This window comes from Leucoraja erinacea, chromosome 6, assembly GCF_028641065.1.
Source record: "Leucoraja erinacea ecotype New England chromosome 6, Leri_hhj_1, whole genome shotgun sequence".
NCBI classification, from domain to species: Eukaryota; Metazoa; Chordata; class Chondrichthyes; order Rajiformes; family Rajidae; genus Leucoraja; species Leucoraja erinaceus.
This window is the reverse complement of record NC_073382.1, coordinates 61,506,373-61,525,070: the sequence shown is the minus strand read 5'-3', so window position 1 is coordinate 61,525,070 and position 18,698 is coordinate 61,506,373.

The following is an 18,698-nucleotide window of genomic DNA, read 5'->3' as shown; positions in this document are numbered from 1 at the left end:
AGAATACTGCAGAATATGGTAACCATATAACACAAGATTCCCCTTTTTAATTTAATCTCATCGGAGTCTCCTTCTAATAGTTTACCAAGTACCTGCACCAATACAGCATTATCCAGCTTTTATGTTTACCATTTTCTGACTGACATTGAGCACTTACTGCTGGTACGATATGTATTCAGAATGTCAATAAAACATGGGCTTAACAAGGATAGATCACATTTAGAAACAGAGTAATATTGCGTGGTTTGCATGGAATGGAGGAGTGAATATCCATGGGAGTTCTCGCACGCATGTTGCAGATTCTTTGGCCTGATGGCCACAGAAGCCCTGGAAACACAACTCAAATGGTTAACAACATTATCAATGAATGTTGCAAACATCAAGCTTTCTGTTTGATTTTCTCAGGGAGTATATGTAATTAAAGAAATCTATTGCTGCAAGAACTGAATATATTTCTAGAATGGAACGATTGAAAACAAGCTGCAAAACCAGACTGGGATGTAATGTCAGCAGTGGACACTTGCAGCTCTGAGATGTTATACAACTTATTTATTAGTTCATAAGATTTAATTGTGCGATACACTAGATACATTTATTAATTAACCAGGTAATGGGTTGGAAGCTGATAAATGAAGATATAGTTAACAACCGATACCAATGTGGAAACTGATGTCGATGCCTCCTTTATGGCCTTTCAATAAGAAATGAAATTATCACAGAACATAATTCTCCCCTTCTCTAAGTCTAATCATCTTCATCAAATCATGAACCAAGAAGCATATCAGTGGACATGATGAGGTTATTGAGAAATAGAGTGCAGGATAATTCATTAATATGTCAACCAGAAATTATTTTTCTTTCGCAAGATAAATCTGGTGTTGGATGGTTCAACAAGAGGTAGAAAAAATAAAAACTAATATTTACCGTATTTCCCGGCAATGAAGACACACTTGTGTCGATGCCGTACCCCCATTTTGAGTTGCTAAATTCTGAAAAAAGGCTGGCAGGACATAGAATTTCTAAAAAACAAATAAATTAATAAATAAAGTAACAATTGAATTTGTCCAAGGCTTGCAGATCTCCTCCATTCTGAATGACTGAATGGGTGTGGGGTGGAGGGTGATGGCAGGTGGAGAGATGGTGGGAAAAACGGGAGCACACCCCCGGACAAGTTGATTCAGTTGTGATCTTATTGAATGACAATACTAGTTCAAGGGACCAATTGGGAGGAGAGTTCCTTTTACAGCGTGTGGGGAGTCTGGCCCATGTCAGCATGAGCAGGAGCGTTGAGAAGGAGGGGGTCAGGGACCATGCCAGCAAATTCCTCACTCACCGCTGCCACGGTGCTCCGGGCGTGGAGCCACCGCATTTTGGCTGGGGAGCGAAGTAGCTTGGGTGGCTGCAAGCGGCCACCGTTCCTTAAATTCCGACTGCTGCCAGGAGCAGGACATGGCCTCACTTGCTGCACTGAGTGACACTGCATGGCATTTCAATGGAAGTGAGGGGACCAGCAAGTGAGGCCATGTCCTGCTCCCGGCAGCAGTCGGAATTTAAGGAACGGCAGCCTTTCGCAGCCACCCGAGCTACTTCCCTCCCCAGCCACAATGCGGTGGCTCCGCACCCGGAGCGCCGCGGTAGCGGTGAGTGAGTTGCTGGCATGATCCCCAACCCCCTCCTCCTCAACGCTCCTGCCCGTGCTGACCGGGCCAGACCCCCAACACACTGTGAGAGGAACTTTCCCCCTCCAGCAGCGCTGTCCTTTTACCGCTGCTTCCCACTCTACAGCCGCTTCCCATCAGCTGCCAGCAATGAGGGACTTGGCTAACCCCCAGTACAGCAACATCGTTCTAGATGGAGCCGTACTGAGGGATAGCGAAGTCTATCTTTCTTGGCTAACAACCTAATCTTCGGCCTCCAAGACGCAGGTAAATTTTCGTGCCTTATTTTTGAATGAAAAATAGCGTCTTCATTGCCAGGAAATATGGGTAGTTGGTATAAATAAGGATAGCTGGAAGCTCTCCTTATTTATAATTAGTTAGTCGTAATATTGAATTACATCAATTTACTAAATAGGTACATGGATATATAGCCAACTATTTTTTGTTTCTGTTTTTATTTTAAAAAGCTAAAATTAAGGCTTATTTAAGTGATTTCAAGATATTTTAACATTCTTTTGTCCCATCTGAGGATTAAAATTAAAATATACATTAAGGGCCAGTCCCACAGGCTATTTTTAGGCGACTGCTGGCGAATGTCATATTCGTAGCAGATCGCTGAAAAACCGGAGACTGGACCCCCCTTCAACATAAAATTTAAAATAGAATAAAAAACATTAACAACAAAAATAAAACGAAGTCAGCACCGGCGACAACCTACATCACCTAACCTGGTGACAACCTACGTTAACCTGGCGACAACTACAACTGCTCCTACGTCAGGAGAAATCAAGCTATGCTCATTGGCGTCAAACCCACTGTCACCGATTGTCTCCGAAAATGTTTCCATATGTTGAAAGCCAGCAGTGACCAGAAAGACGCTACGACTCTTTGGGCGACAGAGGAGACTACTCACGATCATACAGGCAACACCCCGGAGACCATGTGGCGACAGCCTAGTCCCCTGTAGTCACCTAAAAAATAGCCTAAGTGGGACAGGCCCTTTGGTTTCCAAAAGTGGAAGCGAGGGGATATATGAAAGACAATAGAAATCAAACAGAAATTAAAACGTTTTTCCCTTATTAGTATCTCAATCTTCATATCATTATACATTTACAGAAAACTGAATATTGTTGTGTTTCATTTTGTCAAGGAATCCATCATTATTAATATTAACTAATGGTACGTATCCATCAAATCCAATGACTTGACAAATGAATAACCATTATCTATCTCCAGATTAATTTAACAAACTTTGACTTTTTTTCACTCTTCAACATGTGTGAAATGAATTGATTTAATGATAGCACATTGCTTTGATACTCATCCATCTTTTGGCCTTGTTAGGGCTGTTCAGTAAGAAGGGATGATTCGCTCTTGATGAGCCTAGTCCCTCTGGCAGAATGCAGCCACACAATGAGCTGAAAATTGGGTGACCAAACATATTTCAGCACCAATTCATCCCAGCAATTTGTTCATTGTGTTTAGTCACTATTGCCACTTGAATATCCAGTATAAGATCGTCTTTGGACAATTTGGTGAAGGGTTTTGTTCATGAAAGCAATGATTTGAAATGTTTCTTCTATAAATGTTCCACACAGTTTGATATAACATGTCTTTTCTTCAATGAGTATCAACTCCCTTTTGTGAAATGTCACATATCACCCAGCACCATATTGCCAAGATGTCAGAAGAAGACACTTTTCGTCTATTGTGCAATGGGCTCAAAAACTGTATTTTTGTAGACAAGACATTTTTGGTTGAAACGCACACAAGGTTGTCATTGCACCAAGGGATAAAACTAAATATGTGTCTCTTGCTAGTTTACCAAGGAAAGATGCAAAATGCTGGAGTAACTCAGCGGGTCAGGCAGCATCCCTGAATAACATGGACAGGTGACGCTAGGGGGTCTGGAGCCTTCATCAGACAGGCTAGTCTCTTGACCAGCCAGCAGGACCTGAGGAATAAAATTAAATGTTAAACGTCCATATCCATGACTGTTCAGATCAGACACAATATGGTTGGTTTGGCTTGAACACATAGGGTGGCAATTGCAGACTCTCCCACCTTGTTTTTGTAAGATGATCGTACACTATTTTAATTTGTTTCCTCACAGTATGTTCCGCCAGATACAAAGAGGAAATTAAAATCTGTAGATTTTTCTAAAGGTGGAAAAGTATTTAATTTTCAAAGATAAATCGAGCCTTGGTGATCATTTTCCAATGATCTACAGATTCCGGATCAGTTCCTGTGGATTGGAGAGTAGCTAATGGCATCCCACTTTTTTAGAAAGTAAATTATAGACAAGTTAGCCTGACATCAGTGGTGGGGAAGATGCTGGAGTCGATTATTAAAGATGTTATTGCATTTGGATAGCAGTAACAGGATTGGTCCAAGTCAGCATGGCTTTACGAAGGGGAAATCATGATTGACTAATCTTTTGGATTTTTTTGAGGATGTAACAAGTAAAATGAACAAGGGAGAGCCAATGATGTAGAGTACCTGGACTTTCAGAAAGCATTTGATAAGGTCCCACACAGCAGATTAGTGGGCAAAATTGGAGCACATGGAATTGGGGGTAGGGTATTTACATGGATAGAAAATTGGTTGACAAACAGGAAACAAAGAGTAGGGAATAACGGGTCCCTTTCAGAATGTCAGGCAGTGACTAGTGGGGTGCCTCAAGCCTCGGTATTAGGACCGCAGCTATTTACAATATACATTAATGATTTAGATGAAGGAATTAAAAGTAACTTTAGCAAATTTTCAGATGACACAAAGCTGGGTGGCAGTGTGAACTGTGAAGAGGATGCTATGTAGATTTTTATTTTACTCCTGCGATTAAATTGTCCAGCGATGCTTTTCAAAAACTTCAGAGAACGGATGTCGGAGCTATTTTTCTGCAGCAGCTGAACAGCCTGTGAAAGACCAACTCCGACAGGCAGGAGTGTTACGACTCCCGAATGCAGGTACTTCAGAGCCGCATAACATAATTCAAAAACCAGGTTCAAGTTCAAAAATAGTTTTAATTATTCAATGGAACACAAAACCCAAACCTGATTTAAACAACCCAGTCAGGGATATGGATGGACTAACAAACAATTAAACAGTGCTCCAGCCAGCCACGTAATGGACCGTCGAACCAGAGACTCTAAAACCTGCCTAAAGAGATATAACCCTGAAACAAAATACCCGAAAACACTAAGGTCAGCCCTTATCCGTCCCAATTCAATATTTGTTAACAAGTAATGGTGAAAGTACACAAAGTTCTATGCCATGTGGCCAGGCCTTCCTCAGCTCACACCAGCAGGCTGCTCACAAGTCAGGGTCTACGAAGAAGAGAGAGAATCCTGGGAAACTCTGGTATTTAAGCTTCAGATGAGTCACCCGTCACCTGATGAAGCTTGGCCAATCGGGTACAGGAGCCTTTAACCCCTTGATTCCAGACTCACAGCCACGAGGCCTGTACTCGGGAGAGAAACAGAGAAAGGTAAGTACATAGCATTCACCGGGGAGCTCCTAACAAGGAGAAAATGGCATTTTATTCCCGCCCCCCTCTCAAAGGCGCCAAAGTCGCGCACACGGCCAGTGGCAGAACTGCAGCACCGCTGAAGGTAAGTTTTGTAACAGACCTACACATAGTGATGGAGTAACTCAGCATTGCTGGAGAACATGGTTAGGTGACCTTTGTTCTCAAGAGTGCTGCCTGACCCTTTGAGTTACTCATGCACTTTGTGTTTTATTTGTTATCGGAAAAAAACCCACATAGTTCACGGGGAGAATGTACAAACTCCGTACAGATAGCACCCGTAGTCGGGATCGAACCCCGCTCTCCGCCGCTGCATTTCCTGTAAGGCGTCAACTCTACTGCTGCGCCATCATGACCTCCACTACCGTGACCACCAGTGATAGATGGGTCCAAGTGTGTCTACCTGTCACTTACCAAGCTTTGTCCTGCCCGTACCTTTGTTCCAGCTTTCTACCTCCCACTGCAATTAGTCTAAAGAAGAGTCCCATCATAAAATGCCACATCTATGATTTCCACAGATGTTGCCAGACCCACTGAGTTCCTTTGGTACTTTGTTTTTTTTTGTTGTAAACAGCATCTGCAGTTCCTTGTGTCGACATTGTTAATAACTATTTTCCTTTCATCTGCAGGCATTCTTTTTGTGTATACCTTTGCATTTTTTGATGCACAGTTTGGGGCATTAAAATATTTGTTTTTGCTAACCGTTTGAAATTCTTTGATTACTTTCGGCAAACCATGTCACTGCTTTGCAAAGAATCGGTGGGGATTCCTTAATGTGATGGTGGATTAATATGCTGAATAATCCAAGCAAATTTGAAGAATATCACGTTTAGTTTATGGCAAGGACAATAATAGGGCAGGAGGAATTTGAGTTGGCTGAGGTGTCTCTGGATTAGATATGTATATCTTTATTGTCATTTTCCTGAGTACTCACATACCCAGAGGAAACAAAAAAACATTACTCAACCAGTGTCCATTCAGTGTGCAGTAAAAAATAAATAGAAATAAAAATACATGTATCATGAACAATTTAAACACTCTACTCTCTACTAAACATCAACAGGTGTTCCGATCGGCAGCGGCACGACAGTGGCTCTGCTGCAGTGTGTCCAGGTTGGTGGTTGGTGCGCGATACTTTGGCAGGGGGCAAAGTCCGTTTATCAGTCTTATAGCCTGTGGGAAGAAGCTGAGGAGCATCCTGCTGGTTTTGCAGCTAATGCTCCTGTACCTCTTCCCAGATGGCAGGATGGAGAATATGTGATGCGATGGGTGGTAAGGGTCTTTGATGATGGAGATGGCTGCTGATACATCTCTTCCTGTATATGTCCAGCAGGAAAGGGAGTGGAGCACCAATAATCCTGCTGGCGGTCTTCACAATCCTGTCTAGTTGGTGTCGTTCGTACGCCTTGCAGCTCCCAAACCAGGAAATGATGCTGTGGGTTAATGTGCTCTTGATCGTCCCCCTATAAAAAGTTCGTAGGTGTGTAGTGGGGAGACCTGCTTTCTGTAGTCTTCGGAGAGGGTGTAGTCGCTGCTGGGCTCTCTTGACCAGTGCTGTGGTGTTGGTCGTGGACGTCAGGTCATCTGACAGGTGGAGTCCTAGGAACTTCACGCTGCTGACCCTTTCCACATCAGCTCCATCGATGTGCAGAGGTGTATGGTGTTGTTTTCCCGCCCTCCTGAAGTCAACCACCATCTCCTTAGTTTTTCCCACGTTGAGAATGAGGTTGTGGGATTTGCACCATCCTGCGAGCAGCTCCATCCCTTTAGGAGGGGTTAATTTACTATCCACCTCTCCTGAATGTCAATGATCCCATTCTAAATTCACACATGAATGGTCACGGGCAAGCTGTTGAAGGACATGCACAGTCAATGTCCCTCAGAACAAGAAGAGCCGAAAATTGGTGGGAAAAGGAGGACATAAAATCAATTATACACCAACCACGTGGTTGTTACCGCATTGTGATTGATTATTCTGAGATTAAATATGAATCACTGGATACAGCCCTGAAGATATTGATAAATTTGGTGACCTAATGATGGTCTACACACAATTCACTCTGAAAACAATCAATTTGTTCATTAGTTTCAAATCAAGCATAGCTGACGCGGGGGCTTAAAATGAGTTTGTGAAAGGACAGGAAATAAATTCAGTGCACACTTTGCATCAGTGACATGTTGCACCCTTTCTGACCATTGTTCCAACCTCAAACCACCTCGTTCCTTTGGAAGAGGAAATAAAACCAGAATAACAGACATTGAGATGAATTTAGAAGAACTGGAAAATTCTACTGTGACCTCCTAATATACTTAAGGACAGTTTTAGAAAAGTGATCGAAATTATAAATCGTTCCAATTCTGGCTAATCTGAAACTGGGTTGTGTAATTAAAAAAAATCTCAGCCTTTGTAGCATAGAAATGGTCCATTTATGCAATCTACCAAGACTGTGTTCTGCTTATGTTGGCATTGTCTCTATGTGCTAGGCCCAGTTACATTTCTGGTAAGTGGTAACCATTAAGAGTCATGTGGTCATAAGTAATAGGAGCAGAATTAAGCCATTTGGCCCATCAAGTATTCTCTGTCATTCAATAATGGTTGATCTATCTCTCCCTCCTAACCCTATTCTCCTGTCTTCTCCCCATTACCCCTCACACCCGTACTAATCAAGAATCTTTCTGTCTCTGCCTTAAAGGTGGATTCAAATGAAGTTAAAGATAGTCAAGTGATGGTAATTTTATTGAATGGGATGCTGTTTATGCTCCCTGAGGCTGACGATGATAATTCCCTGGCATTCAATGTTACCTGCTATTTATAGCTGTTGTGTAAAATATTGGTTCTTTCTTTCTGCATGAAGTTATGGGCTGCTTTAAGTTCCAAGCAGCTATTTATGGAATTGCAAATAATGCAGCTATCAACAATCATCGTCACCCTAAGATTGAAGTTATGATACAATTATGATGATGGCTTACCCAAGACCACTGCAAATAGATCCCACCAACATTTGGGTTGAACCACCTCGAAAAACCCCCTTTGTACAAGGCATTACAGTCGAGAATCCAATTCCCATTGACTTCTATGTCTGATCTAACTTGAGGTAAAGTGGCTTAAATTGGATAGTGCTTTAAAGTGGGCACTGTGATTGTTATGAAGGTTTAAACCATAACTTTCCCACCTTGGATGGAACATACAGAAAGTCTGTGCTACAACCTTAGTAACTATATTTAGCTGGCAGCCTATGGTAACCCTATTATTTGTGATAGAACCATTGAAATATAGAAAATAGGTGCAGGAGTAGGCCATTCGGCCCTTTGAGCCTGCATCGCCATTCAATATGATCATGGCTGATCATCCAACTCAGTATCCAGTACCTGCCTTCTCTCCATACCCCCTGATCCCTTTAGCCACAAGGGCCACATCTAACTCCCTCTTAAATATAGCCAATGAACTGGGCTCAACTACCTTCTGTGGCAGAGAATTCCAGAGATTCACCACTCTCTGTGTGAAAAATGCTTTCCTCATCTTGGTCCTAAAAGATTTCCCCCTTATCCTTACACTGTGACCCCTTGTTCTGGACTTCCCCAACATCGGGAACAATCTTCCTGCATCTAGCCTGTCCAACCCCTTAAGAATTAAGTAAGTTTCTATAAGATCCCCCCTCAATCGTCTAAATTCTAGCGAGTACAAGCCGAGTCTAACCAGTCTTTCTTCATATGAAAGTCCTGACATCCCAGGATATTCTCGTTTACCACATGCTCACAACTCTTGGGTGCTGACAAGGGCCCAAGGTGGCTAATGTCAGTTGAAGCCATCCTGCACTTTATTATTGGGCAGTAGTTTGTGGTTGGAACCAGGAATATAGAAATTATTTAACAATCAGTTAAGTTACATTCACAGGCCTATAGGATGTCTAACAGGCAACTGATTTTGAATGACTGTGAATGTCTCTGACATTGGCAAACATCATAAATTAATTAGAAATTATTAAAACATTAATCACACTGGTAAAATGATAGTTCCCTGGTGGACTAGTGGTTAGAATTCGGTAATCCCACCTCCACAGTTCGGATTCACAATCAGGGAACATAATGCTAGGGGTGGCACAGTGGCACAGCTGGTAAACCTGTACCGCAGTACTAGAAACCCAGGTTTGATCCTGGCATCAGGTGCTGTCTGTGTGGAGTTTGCCCGTTCTCCCTGTGACCGTGTCGATTTCCACTGTGTGCTCCAGTTTTTTCCCACATGCCAAACTTGTGTGGGTTTTTTAGGTTGATAGGCCTCTATAAAATTGCCCCTGACGTGTAGGGAGCGGATGAGAAAGAGGGATAACATAGAACTAGTGTGAATAGGTGGTCGATGGTCAATGTTGACTCAGTGGGCCAAAGGGCCTGTTTCCATGCTGAACCTCTAAACAAAACTACACACCAAGAGCTAGATCCATTGAGTTGTACATTTCTGCTTTGTGATGAGCATCAACTGATCCATCCAAAAATATTTATGTCTCTGAAATAGAGAAAATATATTCTGAATGTAAAGCTGAATGGGCCCATTACATTGAGTTCATTGAGACATCCAGATACTCAACAACGTACCTCGGTGACTGCCAATCACCACCCCCGCCCCCCTGGACACTTATTATTATTTATTAAAATCGTTTGCTATGTTGCTCTTCCAGGGAGATGTTAAATGCACTTCGTTGTCTCTGTACTGTACACTGACAATGACAATTAAAATTGAATCTGAATCTGAATCTGAGTAGTTTAACATTGACAAAAACTTAGCACATTGGCCGTGGTATTTCAAAACCTGTAAATTTATCAAAGATAACTTTGTGTGATGTATTATCTGGCAGTTTAGGATAATAAATTAAATTAGGATAGTTAAGTTAATATGTTAATTAAAATAATAAAAACATGATGTATTGCAGTGCATGCCATTAGCCATGCAGTGTTATGGTACATGGACTTCATGAAATCAGTACCTCTGTCATATTTAATCGCATTTGCATGGAGAAATGCACAATAAATGGCTGTGCTTATACCTCACCACTACTTTCCCTCTTTAACCCGAAAGTCTATCCCTTGATTCCTTTAATATCTAAAGATCCACTGATCTCTGTCTTGAATGTGTTCACTTTCTGAGCCTTCACAGAAATCCTCTTGGGCTGATAATTCAGAAGATTCACCACCTGAGTTTTTTTTATCTCTTCTCTTTCCACCCGTTTATTTTGAGACAGCAATATCTGATTCTAGATACAGCATCCTCACATTTAACCTGCCAAGCCTTACAGATTTTGTTGAGATCCCCTTTCATTCTCTCAACTCAAGGAATATAGGCCTAATCTGCTTAATCTTTCTTCATTTAAAGGATTGGATATTTTTTGATTAATCCTGTAACAAACTTACGTTATATTTTGTCAACCCAATCTGTATTGTGGGAATGGGATAAGATCAGATCTGATAAGTTTTAAAAATTACTCGATGCTATGGTCCATGAAGTTAATGGAAAGCACTGTGGGGTTTAAAATGGATGGTTTACACAGATATATGACACTTCTAGTAAATATGATAGGTACAAATTCCAATTGATTCTGAATATTCAAAATGTCAGTACTTTCAGTTTGAACAATCTTACTATGAATTTTGAACTACAGCTATTGATTTTCTTACTTATTAAACATATTAAGAATACATGGTTTCAATGGAAACTTGTCCATTCCTGTCCTGTACCGAATGTGGGATTTAGATGAAGAGAGGCCCTAAGGTGTTCCACTTGTGAGGTCCCCAACGACCGGACAGCCATGGCGGCCAAATCTCCCACAATTCAAAGCGAGGGAGAAAGTGCCCAGCGCCGACCAGTTGCCGTTGCAGTGCGCATGCGCAGGGCGGCCGATGATGTGCTGGCCGTGGTTGTGCGCATGTGCAAGGCGGCCTGCCGTGCCGGCGGATGAGGAGCGAGCGGAGCCCGACGGCCCGGACACGGATAGCGGGGGGAGATGGAGAGAGAGAGATAGAGAGCGGGGCCGCCCAGAGTTGAACGGTGGGTGTTCTGCCTTGGCCGGAGGCCCCCCTAGACCTCGAGGCCCATCAATTATTTTGGGGGGCCCCCTAGAAAGTGGGGGCCCTAAGCTATAGCTTGTTTAGCTTATACGTAAATCCGGCACTGCCTGTACCCAAAATTGTCTGATTCAGCAAAGGACTTTATGTCTCTGAAATAGTAAAAATGAATGTAAAGTTGAGTGAGCCCATTATAAAGCCAATAACATAAGGACCAAAGGGCTAAAACTAAGTGCGAGAGATTTATTCAAGGAGTGTGCATGCACAGGCAGCTGGCAGCAGTTTCTATGCATACATCACAGAAAGCTAAGGGGAGATCATATTCAATTATGAGAGGCATAGACAGGGTAGACGATCAGAACCTTATCCCCTGCATTGAAATGTCAAGGACTAAAGGACATAGTTTGAAGGTGAGAGACACAAAATGTAAAGGCGATGTGCAGGGCAAGTTTTCACATAGTGGTGGGTATCTGGAATACACAGACAGAGGTAGGTATGATAAAGGAATTTGGAGACTTTTAGATGGGTACACGGATAGTCAAAGAAGGGAGGGATATGGATAACCTGCAGGCACTGGAGGTTAGTTTAACCTGACATAGTGAGCTGAAGGCCCCGTTCCTGTGCGACACTGTTGTTCTATCTTGTACAGTTGCAGCCCAATGAGAAGATTGTTATACCTGGCATGATCCACTCTAAAGTGGTTGGCATCATTAAGTCACTGTTCACAACTGGTATTAAAAATACCACACTGTTTCTACTCCCTTACAAAATAAAACTGACATATAACAAATTCGCAACTTTTATTAAGTTTAACCAAGGCTTAACTTTTTGCTCAGTATGTGGTTGCTGCTAGAAATTCTATTGAACTGAGATTTATCAGATATTTTCTGGTTATCAACCATGTCTGGACTAAAAAAAATGTTTTCTCTTGTTTCTTGTCAGAAATATTATGTGTAGGTTCCACTTGAACCACTGTGAAAGTCATTTCAAGAACATCTTTGTTCATGCAGCTATCTGCCTTTCCTGTATGTTTTGTTGGAATGAAGTAATTTACCTGAGTTTTGCAGAATCTCTCATCCACCCTCTCAAGATAATTTTTACAGCCACATACTCTTCCCCAGAACCCCATTATGTCTATGTCTTGCAGTTGGTTGTACAGTGCTTACTATATGTCAACCACTTATCCTCCTTAATCAGGCTGAATAAATCTCACCCATGTCCTGAGCCATCTGAACATTGGCATTCCTACAGCATTGTATAGATTTCTTCAATTGATTAGCAGGAATGCTGCAAGTTCAAGTTCAATGATGACACCCATTCATCCTGCCTCCTCTTTTATGCAGTATCACAACAACTGCTATCATTTTATGCACCATTGATTGTTAGGACAATCACAGCGTCCATGATAAGATAGCCCCTGTGTTTTCCTAATTGGAATGCCATCCTGATTTCACAATCAACGCTGGATTCCCTGCTGCATCTTATACAGACTTGTCAGAAAAAAAAAGTATTTGGTGATGATTTGCCAAATGTGCCTTCTGTCTTCTATCTCTGACGTTTGTCCATCATCTATGTATATAAAAAAACCCTCACTTGTACCACCTGTGCCTGGCTTTGTCGCGCTCCTCCCTTCTTCCCACTTTCTAACCCCCCTCCCCCCGTACAATTAGTCTGAAGAAGGGTCCCAACCTGAAACAGCACTTATCCATGTTCATGCTGCCTTGGCAAGGCCACCAGCATAATCAAGGACGGGTCTCATCCCAGACACTCCCCCTTCTGCCCTCTCCTATCAGGCAAGAGGAACAGAAATGTGGAAATGCATATCTCCAGATTTAGAGAAAGTTTCTTCCCAGCTGTTAGCAAGCAACTGAACCATCCCATCACTAACTAGAGAGCATTCCTGAGCTACCATTTACCTCACTGGAGACCCTCGGACTATGTTTAATCTCACTTTACTGGACTTTATCTTGCACTGAATGTTATTCCCTTTATCCTGTATCTGTACACTTTGGATAGTTTGATTGTAATCCTGTGTAGTCTTTCCGTTGACTGGATAGTATGCAACAAAAAAGATTTTCACTGTTCCTTGGCAACCCACACTCCCCACCGTCACCACAGGCGAATTACATTTCAGGTAATGTTGGATTCCTTGTGTACTTTAACTTGGGTGTAAGATAGATCTGATTTAGTGAAAAACAGCACCTGGCAATGCAGCATAGAAGTCTTAAGATCAAGGTGAAGGAAAATTTGGTCATCCATTGCTCTCCTCGTAATCTCTTCAAAGACTCTTAGATGCCATCAAATTGGCTGTTTCTAATATTTTGCCTAATTCCTCTTACCCCTGAGATTGTACTACAGTTGGCAAAAGTTTAGATTTACAATCAATTGGTTCGGCATTTGCTTTTGTTATTTAAATGAGTTTGGTGCTCGTTTATCTTCACCTTAACAATCAGCAATTTCTCTAAAAAATATATTTGTACATTCTTCCAAACTGTTGTGACTTGTGATCTAAGATACTCAATAGCTGAAGCGGGTTGATATAATAGGTTTTTGTTCATCAAGAGAAACAAACATTCTCTTGGAGATCTTCTCAATGGAATATTTCATGTTCAAAGTACGTCAAGATTTTATGGTCCGAGACTCGAAGATAACAGCAGATGATTCGGTATAATTTCAATACCTGCAATGATTTTTCATACATCGACAATGTGAGACTGACAAAAAGTTCCATTGAATCGCACATTTACAATGTGAGCACAGCGTATCTGACAAGCCACCACTGATTGTTCAAATACCTTTGCAGGAACAAACAAATTCATATGGATGGTCTAAAAGCTTCTTAGAAAGAGAATCCAGTCACCCCAAAATTAGTGGAGATGCAGGAAATTGCAAATGCTTGAATTTTGATCAATGAAACAAATGCTGGAGGAACTCTATGGGCAGGCAGCAGGCTTAAGTTTGTTATTGTCATGTTTTCTAAGGCACAGTGAAAACCTCTGCTTTTAATGTTATACGATCAGATCATAATACTTTAGGTCAATACAATGAGGTCAAACTCAAGTACGATATGTAGAGCAAAGGGGAAGATACAGAGTGCAGAATATACTCAGTATTGTAGTTCACCAGTTCCATTGACAGCATCCAATATCCATAATAGGGTAGAGGTGATTCAGACACTACCCTAAAGCACCATTCAGAAACTTGCTAACAGAGGGGATGAAGATGTCCCAGAGTCTCTTGGTGCACACATTCAAGCTTATGTACTGTATCTTCAGCCCGATGGGAGCAGGGACAAGGAATGAACAGGGTCGCATAAGTCTTTGATTATGTTGGTTGCTTTTCTGATGCATTGGGAAGTTTAGATGGCATCACTGGTGGGGAGTCTGGTCTGTGTAATGGACTGGGCTACATCCACAATTTCATGTGGTTCTGGTTGCCAGGTAGGTTTATTATTGTCCCGTGCTCCAAGGACAGTGAAGAGCTTTGTTTTGTATGCTCTATGGTCTGATAATAAATACAATCTAGTCAAACTCAAGTATAATAGATAGAGCAAAGCGGGAGACACAGAGTGCAAAATATACAGTAGCTCTCAGCGTTATAATGCTCCAGTTCCATTGGCAACTCTTCCCAATCCAAGTTGTGATGAACCTGACAGTATGATTTCTAAGGTGCATCTGTAGAAGCATATGTGGAGGGAATGGATATGATGAAGCCGAATTTTAGTTAAAAATATAAGAAGATATTAAATTGGCTTCTGGGCTAGCTTACAGCTTATATTTAGTGTCAAATTAGGCTTGCCTCAGGTTGCGGTGTGTGTGAGGTAATAAATCCTATAACATTGTCTCCCAAGTGAGGAAGTGACATAGAGGAAGAGAGATATCTTTGAAGTAAGATGCCATAAACCAAATGACCAATGTTTATGGGGAGGAGGCAATAAAGGAAGAGAGAAATAGCCAGTCACATCTTTGTAAACAAATGACCTATGTTTATGAGGGACCAAATGACAGAGGAAGCAGCGAAAAGAGCTAGGGTGGTCTATTTGGAGATAAAAATGACCTAAAGCAAATGGCCAATGTTTTTAGTATATCTTGTACCATGTAAACAAAAGGTTTGATGTGATGCATTCTGTGGAAACCTTTTCCTGTACCTCTGACCATGACTAATGTCTGTGGAATGTGCTAAGGGGACAAAAAAACCCTATTTAAGGCAATGTAATTCTGTTGTTAAGAGAAGGTGGCTGAGCACAGTCAAGTGTCTGTGTTGGCACTTGGTTGGAATTCTCGCTCCCTTCCATCGGCCGATGTTAAGTAAAGTTTTGAAGTGGTCTACCAAACAGTTTGTGTGGTGTCTGTTTATTAAGAAGCGAACCTGGTTTAGTAGTTAAGATAAGTAGCTTTTTCAGATAGACCACATCTTAATCTGAAACCGTGTCTGCCCCTTCCCTCCACAGATGCAGTCTGACCCACTGAGTTTCACCAGCACTTTTTTTTAACCCAAAATTAGTGTTGTGAGGGCTGGTGCTCTTGAGTGCACAAAAACCTTAATTATTGATAGAAAGACAAATTTAGCAATGCAAACAAAGTGCTGGAGTAACTCAGTATGACAGGCAGCAACTCTGGGGAACATGGATAAGTGATGTTTTGGGTCGGGACACTTCAGTTTGTTTGGGAGCAAATAGTTTGAAGAGTGGGGCAAAACAAAGCCTGTCAAGTGATAGGTGGATACAGGTGAGGGAGGGTTTTGATAGGCAGGTGGTTGGACAAAGGGCAGAGATGAAAAGCCAAAAAGCGTGAGAAAGGGATAGAAGAGGTGCAAATTGTGAAGCCAGAGGAAAGAATGAATATAGGTGGAAGCGGATGGGAGAGGGGCAAAGGGAAGAAATAGGTGTGGCCAGATGGGGGCAGAGGTAAGAGAGTGGTAGCGGGAAACAGGATGTGTGTGAAGGGGAGATGTTTGCAGATTATTTACCTCAAATTGTAGAATTCAATGTTCATACCATTAAGTTATAAGCAGATTATAAGATGCTGTTTCTCCAGTTTGCGTGCGGCCTCACCCTGACAATGGAGGAGACCAAGAACAGAAAGTGAGCATGGGATTGGGAAGGGTAGTTTTAAATATTTAGTAACTGGGCGATCAAGCAGGTCTTGTTGAACTGAGCGCAAGTGTTCAGCGAAACGGTTGCGTAGTCTGTTTCCTTTCATGAATGCAAAAAACAGCACTGTTTACAATGGGTGTCCTTTTAATTTCAAATTGATTGCTGCTTGCAATGTACGTTAGAACAGGTTTTCTGAAGACTGGTTCTTGCCTACTAAATCCACCCAATTTTATAATTTTTGAATAATCCCGAACAGAAATTATTCTTTGCAGCTCTTTCAACCCATCACTCCCTGGCAGTGATTGCCTGTTTGCAAAATCAGCCCCTTGTTTTAAACAATTCAGTCAAGCAAAGGAATTAATTTGATTTTCACACTGATCATATTGGTTAGAAAAGTGCAAGAAGGGATTTCCCTGTGACCTCCAGGAGCACATGCTGCATTCGGCATTACTGCTTCCCATGGTATTCCCCACTTGTTAGTCTTTGCAGCTTTGTCTGGTGATTAATGATGGAGCAGGACCATGCAGTAACTCGGTAACTGGACTGAAATACTACTGCTTTCGCCCTGTGCCTCTGATACTGCCCTTGTGGATGGTAGTCTTTGCTAAAGGTCACTAATGTTCATCTGAGTCGAAAATATTATCTTCAAAATGTTGTACACATTCATTCGCTCTGACTCTTGTGTCAGAAGCTATTTCAAAGATGTTAGTGTGATGTGCTTCAGACATGCAGTTACTCTCATGAAACCTTTAACTCAAAGCCAATCAATTGAAGTTTCAAAACGGGAGGCCTTGGTTTAGAATTTTACTTCATAGGTATTTTCTCAATGGATAAATACAAAGATGCATATATTTATAATTACATGAAAAGTTTTGGACAATAATGTTCAGGTCAAGAGAGTGCAAAGCAAAGGAATTGTAATAAATCTTTAAAATGTTTAAATAGCATTTTGTTTGAAATGAAAGAAAATTGTGGTACATCATTTGTATCATCCTTGACCTGAAATGTCACCCATTCCTTCTCTCCAGAGATGCTGCATGTCCCGCTGAGTTACTCCAGCATTTTGTGTCTATCTTCTGTGATACATCGTCGGTGCATTAAATGTTTAAGACTAAAGCAATCCTTATCATATTGAATTCAAAATATGAGAACAGTTTAACTGATTCCTAGACAAAAAATAATATGCTTGGATCAGAGATTGTGAAAATACTCTAGATAGATGAGTTGATCAATAACATGGTCAATGGCTGATTCCTTCTCTCCAGAGATGCTGCCTGTCCCACTAGTTACTATGGCATTTTGTGTCTATCTTCGGTGTAAACCAGCATCTGAACTCCTTCCGAAAACATATAATATGGGCAATTCTCCTTTATGGTTTTTATTTTTGATTAGTATCTCAAATATTAGAAGAAAATACAATTTCTGCCAACCATCAGTGTATATGTAGACGATGCATCAGATCTTTAAAAACGTATGCATTGATTTGGATGTCCAGTCTGGATCAGATGGCATTGTTGGAATGTATTCCTGACTGACTGCTTAAAATGTTGAAACAAAGGTTAAGATTCTTTGTTATAAAAAAGTGAAGTCCAGTGCTAATTGTTGGCATCCATCCATGACATTCCATTCACAATAAATGAAGCTTATGCTGTTAGTCCAGTTACTGTATACTAATGACCCAGACTGGGTCTTCAGGGAAATCTTGTATGTTTATAACTAAGCCACAAAAACCCTTGTGCTCATCCCAGGATAACACTTACTACGAAACCTTGGACATGATCTGATCTACATTACCTGTACTACCGTTCGAGTTATATAATCATCCATGAAATTTCTTAGCCCTCTCGGGTGCTGATCTACAGAGGAACATTTCTTGATATGTGCTTATTAACAGTTCCATTTCATTAAGGTCAAAAGCCAAAATGGCTCAAACCCAGGCCCACCAAATCCTCCTGTGAACTTTGCCTTTTTAAGCATGGAATATTGGTACTGCTATTGCTTAATTAGTGTCATATGTACTGAGGTACAGTGAAAAACCTCAGTGTGTTATACAATTAAATCAGAATCATACTACACATGGGTACAATCAAGACATATACGCCCTACACCATCTTGAAGCCGCGGCCTCTGGTGGGGAAGAGCCGCCTCTGGACTGGCTCTGAACTCTGGTCCTGACCATGGGGGGAAATGGAGGAGGACTGGCCAAATGTTGTGCCTTCCACCACAGTGATGAATGCTGTGGTGGATGTTTGTGTTAAATTTTTATTGTGTATTGTGTGTTCTTTCTCATTGTACCGCTGCTGACAAATTCATCTCACTTGCACTTTATGAGCAATGTGACGAATAAACCCGTATTGTATTGTAT